Raw genomic sequence first — 10,421 nt, 5'->3', positions numbered from 1 at the left:
AATACAGCCCTTTTGAAATATTTAAAAGTAAAATTTTAGGATCATAAAGTGTGGAAATGACTAAAAGAGAATTTTTAAAGAACATTAATCCTCTCTAAACTGATTAAAGAAAATATTTGGTGTATTTCCTACAAGTATTTTTTCTCGCATACTTTCACCTACTGGGGATCACACGTTTACAGTTTGGTAGGATGAAAACCAGAGTGTACATTTGTGAGATTATTTGACATTTCTTCCAGTATCATAAGAGGAGCTGTTCCCACAGATACCACCTTGACAACCACGGCTTTCTCTCTCCACTATTTATTATCCTTTGTCTTTGGGAATTTATTATCTATTGAGTAAGGACATGCCCTGTGATCCCTAGCTTCTTAAATGTGAATTTTCTCACTTTCAAGTGTGTATCACTTTCCCTACGAGCCTCAAGAAGTACCCTCTCCTTATGCAATTCAACTTCTCTTTCTCCTTTCTCTCCAGTATCCAAGGTACTGGATTCAGTTCAACTCCACAACGCAGCCCTACAGAATCTCTCCCCTGGATGCAGAGTGTGATATTTAGAGATGGGATTTCTTCCTTCAAGCATTTCCTTTTTTTTTTTTTTTTTTTTTAAAGACAGTCTTACTGTGTCACCCAGGCTGGAGTGCAGTGACACGATGTCAGCTCACTGTAACCCCCACCTCCGCAGTTCAAGCAATTCTCCTGCCTCAGCCTCCTGAGTAGCTGGAACCACAGGTGTGCACCTCCACCCCCAGCTAATTTTTGTATTTTTAGTAGAGGTGGGGTTTCACCATGTTTGCCAGACTCATCTCAAACTCCTGACCTCAAGTGATCCATCTGCCTTGGCTTCTCAAAGTGTTGGAATTATAGATGTAAGCCACCACACCCAGCACTCAACATTTTTTAACTATACAGATTATATGCAGCTTCACAAATATAATTTCCCATTTGTCCACATACTAGCTATATGACAAATGGAACTTTAATCTGGAGAGTCAAGAAATTGGCCAGGCACATTGCAAAGTCAGCATTTTGGGAAGCCAAAGAGGGAGGATCACTTAAGGTCAGGAGTCTGAGACAAACTTGGGCAATACAGGGAGAACCTTTCTCCACAAAAATGTAAATTATTAGTGGGGCACAATAGTATGCACCTGTAGTCCCAGCTACTTGGGAGGCTGAGGCAGGAGGATCACTTAAGCCCAGGAGTCAGAGGCTGTGATGAGCTGTGATTGTGCCACTGCACTCCAGCCTGGGTGATAGAACAAGACTCTCTCTCTTAAAAAAAAAAAAAAAAAAAAACCAAAGGAGGCTGGGAGTGGTGGCTCATGTAATTCCAGCACTTTGGAGGCTGAGGCTGGCGGCTCACAAGGTCAGGAGTTTGAGGCCAGCCTGGCCAACATAGTGAAATCCAGTCTCTACTAAAAATTTAAAAATTAACCAGGCATGGTGGTGTGCACCTGTAGTCTCAGCTATTTGGGCGGCTGAGGCAGGAGAATTGCATGAACTCGGGAGGTGCCACTGCACTCCAGCTTGGGCGACACAGCGAGACTTCATCTCCAACTATACAAATTCCGCTTGATGAATCCAACACACTATTCTGTCTGATTTAGTCAGTCATGTTTAAATACTTTATTTTCACAAGTAGAGAAATTGGGGGATGAGAAGTTGTAATAACTATTCCTCAAAAAAGTCACTTCCATGCCATCTATAAGGTAAACTGTAAAAGAACAATGGCTGGTCATGAGAAGACTTGCTTTCTAATTCCAGATCTGATGCTTGCTGTGTAGCTTCAGACAAGTCACTTAATACCTTAATTTCCTCAGCTATGTAATACTCCGTATGAAGAAAGAGGATCTATATGAAAATCCTTTGAGAGGTAGAAATTGCTCTGCAATGAAAAACATCATTACTAATGCATAATTCTTCCTTTCCGCATTCTATTTATATTGGACTAATGCCATTAATATGTCTTTGAGATAACTGATAATTCTCTCTTCCCTCCATTGATTCATTCATGAAATGACTGAAGGCATTTTGGTAGATAAATAAAAGACAAGTGACAATAATCTGTTACAGGATTAAAGCCAAATGGCTGTGAAAAAAAGGGTACCTTAAATGATCAAATCAAAAACTATACATTTGCTATTTGTAAGACAAATACTGAGTCTTTATGGGTTTTCAGATCCATTGGTTAAAAAACAAAGTAGTGGTATAACATACTCAAGAGGTTTAATATAACATTAATGAAGGCTAACAACCATGAAAACCATTTATCTTTGTATTTGAACCACCAATTTCAGATGAAATTTAAAACACTCAATTCCTAATTGTTAGCACTGACATGCTAACAAAAAACTTAAGGAAATATTTTGTAGCTAGATCACACCATTGTTACACATTTGCTTGAGAAAACAAAGTATGTATGTAACTAAGTCCTACCTTATCATTACCATGGCTTCAATAAGATCCACTCTGCCAAAAATTGAACAATTTATAATATATAGTTTAATTTGAAATCTATATTGTCATCTGTCAAATTCTGATGACTATACTTCTTGATGTAGTGTATGTGGTTAGAGCATTCTCTGAATAAATCCAAGGTTGCATTGCCATTCTTACAGGAGTCTGATAACTTGAAAAGGAAAAAAAAAAAATCAGTGGCATATCACAACTTGCTATCTAGCCACCTTCTCTGATTTTGGTGAAAGTGATTCAAAGGTGACCAGATAATTGTAAATGGACAGCCTGGGTAGAAAAATTACTTGAAATGACTTTCCAAATGTACAGTACTTCCCGAAACTTCAGATAAATGGAATAAAACAAACTCTACTTAATCTAAACATAAACATAGCATGCTGTGATCCAATGAGAAAAAAGCTTTTTCTTCTTTTCCGTTGCAAAATCTAACATTTCCCAGAGCAGATTCTGTTCTGCTGTGTGAATTTGAACCAGCTGATTAAATTTTGAGCATGTTTCCTCAACTGTAAAATGGGATAATAATACCGATCTCCTTAGGGTTGCTGTGGAAATTCCAGTAAGCAGTGAAGGAAAGCTAACTGCTAAGTAAAAGCAGTAATCATTATAATAGGAGCAGCGGCAGCCACAGTTCTCATCCTGTCCTGATGCATCGAGGATGATGTACGGTCTGACGGTGAAAATGAAGAGAATGTTTCAAGAAGAAAAGCATGATCAACGTTGGCAAATACTGAAGTAAAATCAGTGGCTTTTGAATTTGACAAGAAAGGAATTGTTGGTAGCATTGTTTCAAGAGAACATTTCCAAAGCAGTAAGAGGGGGAGCCTCAATGTAGGTAGCTAAGAAAGAAACAAACGTAAAGAAAATGGAGGCAGCAGGTATAAACCGGAGGTTTTCAACATTTTGTATTCACCAGTAACTATTATAGAGTCGTGATTTTAAAATATCAGAGAAAGGCTGGGTGCAGTGGCTCACGCCTGTAATCCCAGCACTTTGGGAAGCCGAGGCGGGCAGGTCACTTGAGGTCAGGAGTTGGAGACCAGCCTGGCCAACATGGTGAAACCCTGTCTCTACTAAAATTACAAAAAATGAGCCAGACGTGGTGGCACACTGCTGCAGTCCCAGCTACTTGGGAAGCTGAGGCAGGAGAATCAGTTGAACCCAGGAGACGAAGGCTGTGGTGGGGTGAGATTGCACCACTGCACTCTAGCCTGGGTAAAAGAGTGAGATTCCGTCTCAAAAAAAAAAAAAAAAAAAAAAAAAAGAAAGAAAGAGAGAGAAATGTATGTTTCTAGGCTTTTTATTAAAGTTCTCGTTTACAGAAAGTTACAGGATTGAGAAAAACACAACTGAGACAGTCTTATTGCCATGGCTGTAAGTAATAAACAAGAAAAACGTTCCATTAGTGGTTGACAATATATGTAACTATTGAGGATATATTTTACTATCATGATTTCTACAGAGCCCATTGATAATTAATATAAACTGGTAAGTGAAGTGGGCAGGGGGAGGCAAGCCATATCTCTAAGTAGATTGGAGATCGAAAGAGAATGCATTTGTAGCGACTGATGAAACACAGTATGCCCACTACATTACTGTTGTACCACTGAAATCTGCTGATACAGTTTTCTCATTGATGACATAAGGAAGAAGAGAAATAATGTGGTTGAGACAGGAAGCGATCAGCCAAGCAATTTTTTTCAAGTATGGATAAATATGCATGCTTGAAAGCCGAAGGTAAGGATCCAGCCAACAGGAAGAGAACACAGAGAAAATGAAGGGGATCTACTTGAGGTGATGTCTGCGGGTGGGGTGGGGGAGAAGAGGAAGGGGGAAAGCTTAGCAACAAAGTATCTCATGTATTAAGACAGCATAAGTCTTTATTCAGTAACAGTAGCAACTCCTTGTATTGAGTACCATTGCCATATTAAAACGGTGTCAAATATCTGTCTTATAAATAGTAACAGGTAGTGCTTAAAAGGTAATTCACATTTTTTAAAAGTCTGTTTTATCATCAGAACATACGTAATTCACATTTGATTTTTACTGGTGTCAGTGTAAGTTGTAAATTAAGTAGTAACATCATTTATTCACCTTTTGGACTTAAAAATATACCTCAAATTCAAGGGGCATTCATAGTTTGCAAAACCTTTCACAGAATCCTCACAACTTTGTGAATCTGCAGAGTGAGTTGAGTCTCCCAGGCTGGAGTGCAGTGGCACATCTCAGCTCACTGCAACCTCCACATCCGGATTCAAGCAATTCTCCCACACCAGCCTCCCAAGTAACTGGGATTACAGACGTATGCCACCAAGCCCAGCTAATTTTTGTATTTTTAGTCGAGATGGGGTTTCGCTATATTGGTCAGGCTGGTCTTAAAATCCTGATCTCAAGTAATCTGCCTGCCTCGGCCTCCCAAAGTGCTGGGATTACAGGCGTAAGCCACCGCGACCAGCCTATAATTTTCATATTAAGATAAAGAAATTGAGAGTCATAAAGGTTAAATGACATGTGTGAGGTTACACAGCTAGTAAATAGGAGAGCCAATATGCAAATCCACTGCTTTGAAATATCCCCTCATTCTTCCTCTCTCCATTCCTCCAGCAATAAACTCTGATTTTCCCCACTTCAGCTAGCACCCCGATAGAGAAGATGAAAACAGTAAGATATCAGCAAGACATAAAAATCAGGTTATTCCCACTAGTCAGAAAATAGACTTAGATTTTAGCCTGTAAAACAAGCTTCATTGATTCAAGACTAAAATGTAAATTATCTCCGACTGCACTATATCCACAGGCTTAGCAAAGCGATCAACCAGAATCAAATAGAGTGAATCTGCATTCATGTATTAAGTCTCTACCCTGTGTAATATATCTATCAACATGTCAAGTTATCTTTGAAAGTTTTAAATATATATTTTTAACATATATATTAAATTGGCTGGGCGCAGTAGCTCACGCTTGTAATCCCAGCATTTTGGGAGGCTGAGGCGGGCGGATCACCTGAGGTCAGGAGTTCGAGATCAGCCTGGGCAGTATGGTGAAACCCCGTCTCTACTAAAAATACAAAATTAGCCAAGCGTGGTGACACTTGCCTATAATCCCGGCTACTCAGGAGGCTGAGGCAGGAGAATCTCTTGAACCTGGGAGGCAGAGAATGCGGTGAGCCGAGATCACGCCATTGCACTCCAGCCTTTGCAACAAGAATAAATCTCCACCTCACCAAAAAAAAATATATATATATATATATATTAAATTACATATATGTTTAATTTGCCAATACTTTATTTTGAATTTTTGTATCATTATTGTCGAATAAATTGGTATATAATTTACTTTTCTGGAAGCTGTATTTGGCCTTTTAAATTAGGCCAGGCATGGTGGTTCATGCCCATAATCCCAGTTACTCAGGAGGCTGAGGCAGGGAGAATCGCTTGAACGCAGGAGACAGAGGTTGCAGTGAGCTAAGATCGTACCACTGCACTCCAGCCTGGGTGACAGAGCAAGACTCCATCTCAAAAAATAAAATTAATTCGTTAATTAATTAATTAAATGTACACAAGTTTCTTCATGTGAATTAGGAAGCTCTTTTACCTCACTCTATTATTTGTATTTGTGTAGCTTAGAAACGTCCATGCTTTGGCCTGCAGAAGATCTTTTCTGGCATTCTTTGATTCTTCTTCTGTTTATGATTTATATATTGATGTCCTCCTACATTCGTGGCTCTAAGCTTTTCACTTATGATTTCCATTAATAGGTTTTCTTTGTCTTTGCTATTCTTTTTTTTTTCTTTTTCAACTTGTATTTTAGATTCAGTGGGTACATGTACAGGTTTGTTACCAGCGTATATTGCGTGATGCTGAGGTTTGGGGTACAAATGGTCCCATCACCCAGGCACTGAGCACAGTAACCAACAATTGAGTTTTCAGTCCTTTCCTCCTCACACCCTCCCCCATCTAGGAGTCCCCATGTCTACTGTTGCCTTTTTTTTTTTTTTTTGAGATAGGGTCTCCCTCTGTCACCCATGCTGGAATGCCGTGGCATGATCTCAGCTCACTGCAACCTCCAGCTCCCGTGTTCAAGCGATTCTCCCACCTCAGCCTCCTGAGTAGCTGGGATTACAGATGTGCAGTACCACAGCTCGGCTAATTTTTGTATTTTTAGTAGAGACAGGGTTTCACCATATTGGTCAGGCTGGTCTTGAACTCCCGACCTCAGGTGATCTGCCTGCCTTGGCCTCCCAAAGTGCTGGGCTTATAGATGTGAGCCACCGCACCCAGCCTTACTGTTGCCATCTTTATGTGAATGAGTACCTGATGTTTAGCTCCCGCTTATAAGTGAGAATATGCAGTATTTGATTTTATTCCTGAATTAATTCACTTAGGATAAAAATAATTTGAAGAAAGAAAAATATGCACATTCAAATTTAACCATGGCTCTGTAACATGTTTAATAAGCGAATTTTCACATAAATGATAATTTATAGAGGATTATAATCCTAAATGCATCTGTTGAACCTTAAAAAGCAGTTAGATGACCTAATTAAGTCGGGGGGTAGTTTTATCCATAAAATGTTTGTCTATAAATTAAATCATGAATATGGCTTTGAGGAATAAGTAGGCAATCTTACTCTGACTTGTCAGTTGCTTACTTATTGATAGCAAGCTATGGAGAAGCGTAAATGTATTCAAGGATGCACAAATCAGAGTTATGACTTAAGCATCAAAGTTCTCCCAAAAGACAGGTTGGCGAACAAATTCCTTCCCCTTTATTAACACTTATGTCACTATTTGCTAGGTACCTTATACATACTGTCTCATCAAATTTTTTACCATACTCCTGGCTAAACAGATACAGAACTCAAGCCATATGTGAGAAAACTGAGCCTCAGAGAAGTTAAATAACTTGGTCTATTAAAACTTGCTTTACCTAATAACAGAATTTGAGATTACCTCAAAACTTTCCACTGAACCATTCTGCCCCCACCCAAAGCACCTTACAAGGATGACTGTTTGCTTCAGAGCCAAGAATGACCCTGTTGTAAGAAGATACAGTTTGTTTTTTGGGATTCTATTATTTTAGTACATTTTTGGGGTAAATTTGAGCTTGAAAAAAGAAAATAGGACTGGGCGCAATGGCTCATACCTTTAATTCCAGCACTTTGGCAAGCCAACGTGGGCAGATCACTTGAGCCCAAGTTCAAGACCAGCCTGGGCAACATAGTGAGACCTAGTCTCTACAAAAAATACATAAAAAGAAAAATTAGCCAAGCACAGTGACATAAACCTGTGGTCCCAGCTACTTGGGAGGCTGAGGTGGGAGGATTGCTTGAGCCTGGGAGATCGAAGCTACAGTGAGCTATAATCACACCACTACACTCCGGCCCAGGCAACAGAGATCCTGTCTCAAAAAAAAAAAAAAGAAAAAGAAAAGAAAAAGAAAAAGAAAAGAAAAGAGGAAACAGGCCGGGCACGGTGGCTCAAGCCTGTAATCCCAGCACTTTGGGAGGCCGAGACGGGCGGATCACCAGGTCAGGAGATCGAGACCATCCTGGCTAACACGGTGAAACCCCATCTCTACTGAAAAAATACAAAAAACTAGCTGGGCGTGGTGGCGGCGCCTGTAGTCCCAGCTACTTGGGAGGCTGAGGCAGGAGACTGGCGTGAACCCGGGAGGCAGAGCTTGCAGTGAGCTGAGATCCGGCCACTGCACTCCAGCCTGGGCGACAGAGCAAGACTCCGTCTCAAAAAAAAAAAAAAAAAAAAAAAAAAAAAAAAGAAAAGAGGAAACAGATTTGCAGCTATCATGCTACCACTATTGTAGGGCTTGCCAACTATGGATTTGGGGGAGATACCCCTAAAGCAAATCTGTATGTATATATGAATTCAAGTATCTTTCACCAAGATATATTCAGGTATGTGGGAAAAGTAATTGGAATTGGAAGAAAAAAGTAAGAGAAATTAGTAATTGAGATTCAAATATGCATACATTACTTTTTTCCTATCTTTCAGGTTCATGGGAAGACAAGAGAGCCTCTGTAGAAATGTTTGGAAAATATATAATTCAGACTTTAAAAAAAAATTACCTGCCTAAATAAATGGTCACTGACATGTTCAGGGCAGATGTATTGAGAAGCAGAGATTCTGAGTGTACTAGACTGTAAGCAACCTAAAGACAGAGTCTTCATCCTCTTTCTACAGTGTCTGGTAAATTACCAGGCAAGGTGGGGCACAGTGGCTCATTCCTGTAATCCTAGTCCTTTGGGAGGCTGAGGGAAAGGACTATTTGAGGCCAGGAGTTTGAGACCTGCCTGGGCAACACAGTGAGACCAAGAACCTATCTCTACAAAGAATTTTTGAGGTTGGGAATCAGGAGTTTGAGATTAGCCTGACCAACATGGGGAAACCCCGTCTCTACTAAAAATACAAAATTAGCCAGGCGTGGTGGTGCGTGCCTGTAATCCTAGCTACTCGGGAGGCTGAGGCAGGAGAATCACTTGAACCCAGGAGGCAGAAGTTGTGGTGAGCGGAGATCATGCCATTGCACTCTAATCTGGGCAACAAGAGTGAGACTCCGTCTCAAAAAAAAAAAAAAAAAAAAAAAAAAAAAAAAAATGACTAGGCAAATAGAATGTACTCAACAAATACTTGTGGCTGGGCACAGTGGCTCATGCCTGTGATCTCAGCACTTCAGGAGGCTGAAGTGGGAGGATCACTTGAGGCTAGGAGTTTCAGACCAGCTTGAACAACTTTGGGAGATCCCAACTCTACAAAAAATTTAACATTTAGCTGAGTATGCTGGTGCATGCTTATATTCCCAGCTACTTAGAAGGCTGAGGCAGAAGGATCATTTGAGCCCAGGAGCTCAAGGCAACAGTGAGCTATGATCATGTCACTGCACTCCAGCCTAGGTGACAGAGTAAGATCCTGTCTCTTAAAAAAAAAAAAAAAAAAAAGGGAAAAAATGAAATAGGAAATACAGCAATGCCAAGTCATGTAGGCCCTTGTAGGCCACTATAAAGGCTTTGAGATAAAAAGTCTTTGGTCGGGTGCGGTAGCTCACGCCTGTAATTCCAGTACTTTGAGAGGTCGAGGTGGGTAGATCACAAGGTCAGGAGTTCGAGACCAGCCTGGCCAATATGGTGAAACTCCGTCTCCACTAAAAATACAAAATAATTAGCCGGGTGTGGTTGCACATGCCTGTAATGCCAGCTACACGGGAGGCTGAGGCAGGAGAATTGCTTGAATCCGGGAGGCAGAGGTTGCAGTGAGCCGAGATCACGCCACTGCACTCCAGGCTGGGTGACAGAGCGAGACTCCATCTCAAAAGAAAAAAAAAAGGCTTTGGAGGATTTTAGGGGGAGGAGTGACATGAAAATGCCTACTGTGTTGAAAACAGAATGTTGATAGATGGTGTCCAAGGCCAAGAGAGGGAGAATATCACAGTACCTCTGATGATCATGGGACATCACCATACCTCTTATCTGGATTACTGTGATAACTTCCTACCAAAAAAAAAAAAAATTAGCCAGGCACAGTGGTATGCACCTATATTCCCAGCTATTTGGGAGGCTGAGGTGCTGGTGCTGCTGCTGCTGCTGCTGCTGCTACTGCTGCTACTACTACTACTACTACTACTACTGTAACTTCTTAAGTTATGCTGCTGCTGCTACTACTACTACTACTACTACTACTACTAGTACTACTACTACTACTACTACTACTACTACTACTACTGTAACTTCTTAAGTTATCACAGTAATCCAGGTAAGAGGTATGGTGCCTCGGACCAAGATGGAAGTGATGAGAAGTAATTGAGTTTTGGGTGTATTCTGAAAGTAAAGCTAACAGGATTTGCTGACCAGTTGAATATAAAGTGTGTGAAAAGGAAAAGCTGGGATTTTGGCCTGAGGATGGAGTTGCCATTTACTGAGATGGAGAAGACTCTAGG

The sequence above is a fragment of the Theropithecus gelada genome, chromosome 11 (genome assembly GCF_003255815.1).
Source record: "Theropithecus gelada isolate Dixy chromosome 11, Tgel_1.0, whole genome shotgun sequence".
Taxonomy (NCBI): Eukaryota; Metazoa; Chordata; class Mammalia; order Primates; family Cercopithecidae; genus Theropithecus; species Theropithecus gelada.
Note: the sequence above shows the minus strand (reverse complement) of the source record.